Raw genomic sequence first — 8,349 nt, forward strand, 5'->3', positions numbered from 1 at the left:
GAGGATATAGTGTTTAAGAAATTTCTCCCAGACTTCACTGACTTAGGAATCTTCACATATCCCTTAGAGTTAACATGCTGGTGTCTCAGGCAAGTACTTGTAAACAAGGTCCTCCGAAAGTACTCAAGCATCAAAACTCTGAAGAGATATTTCAGGGTGTTCCAAAGTGCCTTTGGGAAGTCAGACATCTGCAAGAACTAAAAGTAGCTCCCTGCCTCTCAAAAGTTATGAGAAAAGAAATGGAACATGCTCAACTCCTTGAAGTTACAGAATCACAGGCAGACCAGCACACAAATTCTTTTTGTGTTGTAATGACTGAACATATTTGGCTTTCTCTCTTCTCTATCAACAGATTCATGTGGGAGGGAAAAAAAAATAAGACTCATCTTGTTTTACAGTATTTTCAGTACTGGCAACGGCTTCCAGGCAGAAAAGCAAAAGAAGACTATGACAGCTTTAGAAAATGTACATAAGTTACTACAGCATTCATCTAAAATGCAAGTTCTGCCTGCAGAGGAAGGACGTGTCAAGACCTAAAACTTCCCAGGAAAATGCATAACCATGAGGCTCTCCCTAAGACATGACCATCTCAAGTTCAGCACAGAGGTCACCACCATCACCTCCAGGTTTCACTGGCCATCTTGTTCAGGACCTCAACACAAGGGAAGGATGCATTCTTTCACTGCTGTGTGCTTCCACTCCTGTAGTCCTTGGCAAGTACCTGGACTGCCAGCTAGTCCAAAGTGCCAGTGACTGGCATGTCTCTGTCAGCTGGACATTGACAATATATTACATATTATTATTGCTCTAACATACTACCAGAATGATCCCCATTTGCATTACTTCCTCTGAACTCTAAAAGCTCATGATCAGATGACTCTAAATATAAAGGAGTAGCCAGGATTAACAACTCTGAAAGCAAAGCCCAAGCTACCTCAAAAACAGAGCTATCTATCACCTGTATGTAACCAAAGGCACCTAGACAGCAGCTCCAAAAAATGGTAGCAAGTGGGTAGGCTTCTCAGACATGCAAGAGGTATACACACAGCAGGAGCCAGCTGCTCAAATCTATAACTCCAGAAGATTCTATGGATTACCATGCTTCTACCCTGGAATTTTTAATACTCTACTATGTCTGCCATTAAGCAAGGCACTAAAGCTTTGAATTTGTTCCAGTTTCCCTTGTTTTTTTTTTCTTTATGTTTATTTCAAGCACTATCCCTGTGCAAAAAGAACTAGACCACAATCAGCTCCAAAAATGATTGTGATTAGGGTATTGTTGCAGCAGGATTTAGAAATTACCAACATATTACACAAGAACTAGCTTTCATGTTTCTCCAATCACTGCTTCTCCCTCAAAAAAGGCATAAAGTCATCAGAGAGGGGGAGAAGGAAAACTGAACATACAGAAAGAAAAAAAAAAAAAAAAAGAAGACATGAGGCAAGCAAGTGATGAAATGCTTACATCACTTCATGAGATGAGCAGCCTCCCATGTAGTCTCTTCACCTTATGTTATCCACCCATCTCTTGTTTCAGGGAAATAGAGGGAAGGAGGTAACATTTTATTGCTCTGCTAGCAGATGCACTCTTGGAATGGGAGAAGAATAGTAGAGGGCCAATATTTTTAGAGACTGGAAGAATGGGTGTCTGCTACTGCACAGTGACTTATTGGCACTGAGCTTGGCTTCAAATCAAGAGAACCCTGTGCTCATATATGTTGTTCTACTCAAAATGCTCTTTCCCTCTGGTTCATATGGCTGTTATGAAATTCTTCTATTAGTAAATAAAATCTCATTGACAGCTTTCCATGAGTGTCCCAAGACAAGAGCCAAGCAGGTCATTGACAGATATTTACTAAATTCAGTTACTCCTAGTTAATCCTAGACACCAGAAGCCTTTTAACATGATGTATGTGTAATTTTTGGCATTTTATTTTTTTTTAAATAATATAGCTAATCTACAACCTGCTAGGGTAGAGGAGAAGAAAAGAAAAAAGAAAAAAAGAGGCTTCAGCTTCTACGAAAGTAGCAGTAGACTGGAAGTGTTTTACATCAGTGCTGTAGTAAGCACATTCATACTTATTATAGAAGCAAACGGGAGAATTCGTTAGCGATCCTGCAACGCTGTTAAAGCATACTCTTTTCACAAGGGGAAAGTTAAGAATGTCACAAGCGGCAACAGCAGACTGCAGAAGGCTTGTGCTGCCAAACGCTGTGCAAGGGGAAGATAAATCTTCCGCATGCCCTGTGAGAAGTTAAAAGTACAGGTTCCCGATTAAACTCGATGCTATTCCTAAAGCAGACTACTTAATATTTTTTTAAACAGCAACAGAAAACCTGGATCTTTTAAGCCTGCGCTGCCATGGGAAGGCGCAGCCCCCTGCGCGCCCGCGGGGTGCGGGGATGCGCGGCCGGCAGCGGGGCGGGGGCACCGGCAGAGCCCGGCAGCACCCTGCCCTCCACGGGCTCCCACCAAAAGCCCGGAGAGAGCCCCGGGACAGCCGGGGCCACCCTTCTAGTGGGAGGGAAGACTCTGAGGGACCCCCGGGGAGGACTTCATCCCCATCAGGGTGCCCCGGGACCGGCACAGCGCTGCCGGGGCTCAGCCGGACGCGCTCTACCCGGGACCCCCGACCCCGGGGCGGCTCCGAGGGACCCTCTGCGGGCGGGCAGGGGTGCGGGGCAGTGAACCGGCCGTGCCACCCCTCACCCCCGCGGGCAGCTGTCACTGCCTGCCACGCATCTTGAGAAGGAAACAAAACGAAACACAGCAAACAAAACATAAACTACAGACTAAATGAAAACAAAACAGTCAAGCGGCAGCGACTCACGGGCTGCGTCCCCCGGCTGCTCTCCGCTCCCCCACACCGGGCAAACGGGGCGCTCCGGCAGCGCCCGGCGAAGAGCAGGGAGAAGTTCCCTCCCGTCGCGCCCCTCAGAGGTTTCCCCGCCGGGGCAGCGCCCGGAGCCCCCCGCGCCGGGCGGCGGAGGCGGGAGCAGGTGGGCGCAGCACACAAAGCCCCATTCACGGCGCCCGCCGCCGCCGCCGAGCGCGCACGGAGCCGCGCCCGCCGCCCGCGCCGCGCCCTCACCTCATGGAGCGCCCGCGTCCCGCTACGCCGGCGCGGCTGAGCCTGGAGCCGCGCACCGAGCGATCCGCGGCGCTGCCGAAGGGCGGAGCGGCGGCGCCGAGCGCCCCGGGACACTCGGGGGCGGGATGGGGCGGGAGGGCGGCGTGACACGGCGGCCACGTGACGGCGGGGGCTGTGGGCCGCGGGGAGGGGGCTCGGCCCCGCCCCGCTCGGGAGCGGCGCGGAGGGGAGGGAGGGAGGGAGGGAAGGCGGGGGCGGCCGTGAGGGACACGGAAAGGAGACCACCCTGCTGGCTCGGGGCCGGGCGTGTGTCTCTGGAGGGGTGCGGGGAGCCACGGAGTCGCTGAATGCCGGGTTGGAAGGGCCCCACAAGGATGGATCGTCAGAGTCCAGCTCGTGGTCCTGCACCGGACACCCCGAGAGTCACACCGTGTGTCTGAGAACATTGTCCAAGCGCTTCTTGAGCTCTGTCAGGCTTGGAGATGTGAGCGCTGCCCTGGGGAGCCTGTTCCAGTGCTCAACCATCCTCTGGGAAAGAACCTTTTCCTGGTACCAGACCCAAACCTTTCCTGACACAACTTCAGGCCCTTCCCTCAGACCCTGTCACTGTCACCCCAGACAAGAGATCAGTGTCTGCTGCTCCTCTTCCCCTCCTGGGGAAGTGGTAACTGCAATGAGGTCTCCCCTCAGTCTTCCCCAGGCTGAAGGTGAGTGCCAGTCCGCTGTCCATCTTTGAGCACTTTGGGAACTCCTTAGGACAAAGCCGAGGACAGGGGGCAGGGGCCAAACCTATGACAAGTTCTTAACAAAACACAAGTGCTTCAGCACATGAGGGAAGTCCTGGGTTTTGGTTCTCCACAAAGCTTTGCTGTATGTCAAATGTCCCTTTGTCAGACCTCTAGGTAGCAAGGATTCATTGAGGAGAAGTGGGCTATTTCTTGTTCAGGATCCAGATTAATGACTGGTGTAGTGTTTGACTATGTAGGAGGTTAGAGTGGGAATCACAAGTGGGCTTTATAGCAGTACCAATGTTTTGATTCCCTGGATGTGCTCTAGGAGTCTGATTCCCATGTAGTCCAAACCCTTCTTCCCAAACTTGAACCTCTGAAGTGCCCTTTCTAGAGTTTTCCATCAAGCCAATGCAAACCATCAAAGCCACTAAATACTTGGTGACATCTCACCAAAACACCACCTGTGCAAGACCTTTCGCACTTTGTCTACGCGCTAACCTGTAAGTGAGCACCTATCTCCCATCCCACGTCTACCAGAGCTGCTTCCCATCATGTCCTGCCAGAGCTGCTCTCCATCTACTGGTCCCACAGCTGGGCTCCCTGACTGAGAAGTTCTCCTTTAATCTCTGTGATCACTCTTATCTTCTCTGTTCTCAACAGTGTCCACACCTCCTGAAGTGGCAAACAGTACAGGGAGGAAATGAGCACTTCAAAACTTTAGGTGATTATTGTAATAGTGGCAAGTATTGTTATTAAACAAATACACTTGATTATCACCAGAAGTATACTTTCCTCTGCTAATCTACAGCCCTTACCTTGGTCAATTTGTTCTGCATGTGTTTTATGTCTGAGAACAGCCATTGTTGTGCCAGCACTGTTTCTTTAATTTTTTTTTTTATTAAAAAGACACAACCCAAAATGTTAATCTAATATAATTAATGATAAGAACTTAATTTGCACAAAATCAATAAAAACAGGACAACCAAACTTTCTCTGCAATGCTAGCTCATCAGATACAAAACATATTCCATTTACTAATGAGTTATCTTTAATTTCTGTTATTTTTTAAAGCCAAATACACATGTACAGTATTGTTAGAAAGTCTCTTGCCTACTTATAGCAACAGCAATAAATGTCTGTGTAGTCATGTGTGACTAACCTGAAAATGCTAGTCATTATCTCTTGCATTTGCATGGTTTGACCAAATATGATTTTTATTTCCATTCTCAATGCCACTATATAATAAAGATGGAGTCTGGGTCTGCATGGGATATTCACATATTAAATCACACATTAATAACTGATCGTACCTTCTGTCTACAGTATCGTAAAACTTTCCATTCTTGAGAAGTGGAAAATACCATATTTACTACTTCCCAGAGAAGTACTGTTCATCATATAAGCTGTGGACCAAGATAAAGGCTTTGGGGTGTGTTGTGGCAGCAAGCTTAAATGCATTAAACCAAACTGATCTGTGTCTCAGAATGTACCTGCCTGGTTAGTCTCCTTGCATGGAAGTCTGTCCTTTCATCTCTTCTTTCCTGAGCTCCCTTTTGGGTCCCCTTCCAAGGGCTGGGCATTGCTTTTTATTCAGGACACTCCTATGTAATTTTGTGGCTGGAGCCTCTGCAGGCAAAGGACAAAGCTGGGAGCTGGATGAGCTCAGCTCTGTTCCAAATTTTGCCCTTGTTGTGCTACAGTGCTCTGCCATAGTCATATCTTTCCACTGTGCTTCTACTCTGGGGCAAACGCAGCTCTTTGAGAGTTTCATTAAATGCTCACCATAAGCTAACCTAAGTTGTTAGCTAGATGGAGAGGACTAAATCTGTGAGGTAAAGTACATCCTACACAAGCAGCTTCTCTCAGAATGTAAATATTAGCATGTTGGCTGTGTGACACCCTTACCATGCCCCTCCAGTCCTTTGTGCAGCAGGCAAGATGTGAGGATGGGGGAGCAAGATACCTTCCTCTGCTCAGTCTCCTGGAAAATGGGAGAGGTTGCAGTCAGTTTTGACTTGGAACTGGCTGCCCACGGCAAGGGTGTAATGAAACCACCTCTGCATTCCTAGCCACTTCTCCAGAAGGGAGAGGCCTGGAAGTGGCTTAAAGATGTCTTTAATCACATCTTATCACTCTGTCTTGATAGCATCTGCTAATTATCTTACCTTGTCATAGTTAATTTTTTTATGCTGCTCCTGGCTAGTTAATTTCCCCCCACCCCCACCCCTGCTTCTGGCTACTGCCTTTAGTAGAAGAAAAAGCACTGGCCACATCTCCACCTAGAAATCATTTGCAAAGGAAATCACACTCCTGAGGTGGCTGATCACTTCCTGCTATCCCTTCAAGCAGCCTAAACCTGTTCTATAAGCTCTAAGTGCTACATTTTCAGTTCCCTTGTTGGACTGGTTCTAGTTTGACTATTTTCAATTGGAACATAGTTTGATTTACTAATCCTGGCTGTTATTTTTAACTGAAGTACAATTTAAGTAAAGTTTAGCTTTAGATTTTAAGGCATGATTTTGTTTCCAGACTGTTCTTTGCCTACAGTAAAATACTTTTTTTCATTCTTTGTAGCAGATGTCCCCCAAAAATGCAAGAATCACTGTGGTAACAAGTGAGACAGTTAAAAAGTGTCATTTTTATCTGCTTCCACCAGAGCACTTTCTTTTTTTAATAACTTGTTAGCACAGAAAGGAGGTGATTGATGCCTCTTCACAATATGGTATGTTTAGAAAACTTGGTTGGGAATTTTTTGCCTTTACTGTTTCCATGCTCTTCATATAGCAACAGCAATGAGCCTGACAGGGTCAACACCACAGGAAAACACTGAAAGTGGAAGAAACTCACAACTGGAGCTGCTCAAACTGGGCTCTTAAGTGAGACAGAATCTTCAGAGAGAGGAAAGCCTGCCTAGGGACTTCTTTTACTTTGAGCTGAACTTTCAAAGAGTGAAGGAAAAATCCAAGAATGGTTGCAGGGAATTATCTAGATTATTTCAACTTTCTGTTTCAAGAAGGATTTCCTCTGCCTCCAACAACCATTCTTCTTTCTCATGGTTTTCACACCTGCACTCACCTTTGCACTCCTTTCTGCAAGGAGCCCCAGTTTATAACTTGGCCTCCTCACAGTCCCAGGTGACATTTCTTGGAAAGCTCCAGTGAAGTTTTGCTTTTGTGATTCTTCTGGCACCACAGGGTCCTGCTTTGCCATGGCCTCCAGTGGCACTGTGAGGCTGGGCTGCCCTTTAAATCTGAATATTCCTCCTTTGCCATAAGAGCAGGAATCAGGAGGAGGCCAGGGTGTCTGTGTTACTGCTGCTCAACCCTTCAGTGGTTTTGCAGCAGAGATCAGGTGAACCCTGGAGAGCCAGCCCTAAACAGCAGCTTTACCTGCGTAGGACTGAACAGATGCTCCAGTTAGGAGAGAACAAAAACATAGTTTACTGTTCTTTCCCTGTGAGAGAAAGGACATTATCTGCCTCTGGTTATACTTTTCATCTTAGTTTGTAGCTACTGGAATATACAAAAGGAATTAATGCAATCCTTCTTAAGTACAAAGAGTAAAGATTGCCTTCTTTTTTCTTTTTGCTTTCTCACATTATCATGGAAATCTGTGCTTGCATATTAGTGTCTTTGATATGAAAGTGATTTATGTAGGTTTAACAAGGAGAAAAAAATTTTTGGCCTTTTCACCAACATCCAATGTGAAATAAGTTTATTTTGTATATCTTCCCTGTAGGGACAAACTCAGCTTTGTGTTGCATGGAAGTGGTCTTGATGATTTAATGCAGTTTTCCCATAGAGCCTCAGAATTACTTCAATATTTAATTCTGAAAATATTTTAAAAGTACAAGCCCAAGTGCTTGTTCTTGGAAACAATAAAAGAAAATTACACGCTCCTTACACAAACAGACTGTGCCTGAAATGGCAGAGCATCTATGCCTTTTTAAATTTAAAAAGGAAAAAGTGTTTTGTTTCTTCCCATAGAAAAGCCCATCAAGCAGAAAAACAACTGACCAAACAGATATCAAGAGCTCTGGAGGTAAAGAACAAAGCTTTGTTAAAAGTTATCCCAGAATCAAGAGAGTGTATGTCAGGTCTCAGTACCATAATTCCTGTTTATGTGCAGCGTCTACTGCTTTGTCCTCGAGTTAGGACTGCTTCAATCTCTCTTGCACAGGGCCATGGAAATTGTGTGCATGTGGGCGTGCTCACATTTTCTCCTTTCTTCTGCAGGCAAGAGGAACATTTTCCTCTCTGCTTGACCCCACAGATACAGCTGGGAACCAGGATCACTTATGAGAAAATCCTCTACCCATACCCTGCACCTAGAGGTTTCCCTGAAACCTTGAGGGCTGAGATTTCTCAAAAGCCAGATGGGAACACCTGTGTGAAGCCACCAGACTACCACGGACAAGGAGAGCACACCTTGAGCAGAGCTGGCTTCCACCCCTCCACAAATATAAAGGGCCCTTTGAAGGCACACCACTGAAAGGCCAGTTGCCCAAGACCAGCCATGAAGAAGAT

General features: G+C 46.5%; 1 protein-coding gene across 5 annotated transcripts in view; it reads right to left on the reverse strand.

The window, feature by feature from the left end:
* RAI14 (retinoic acid induced 14) overlaps window positions 1–3,215 on the reverse strand; it is an 85,897-nt gene extending 82,682 nt beyond the window's left edge. For 2 of the 5 annotated variants that reach the window (XM_041419343.1, XM_041419308.1), the window contains exon 1: window positions 3,093–3,215. The gene's annotated coding sequence lies outside the window, so the exon portion shown is untranslated. Of the gene's footprint in view, window positions 1–2,831; window positions 3,069–3,092 lie in introns of those variants that run through there. The other 3 variants (XM_041419317.1, XM_041419326.1, XM_041419335.1) reach the window with 2 other exon arrangements.
* Window positions 3,216–8,349: the final 5,134 nt, after the last annotated feature.

Source organism: Onychostruthus taczanowskii, unplaced genomic scaffold, assembly GCF_017590055.1.
Source record: "Onychostruthus taczanowskii isolate IOZ18803 unplaced genomic scaffold, ASM1759005v1 scaffold108, whole genome shotgun sequence".
Taxonomy (NCBI): Eukaryota; Metazoa; Chordata; class Aves; order Passeriformes; family Passeridae; genus Onychostruthus; species Onychostruthus taczanowskii.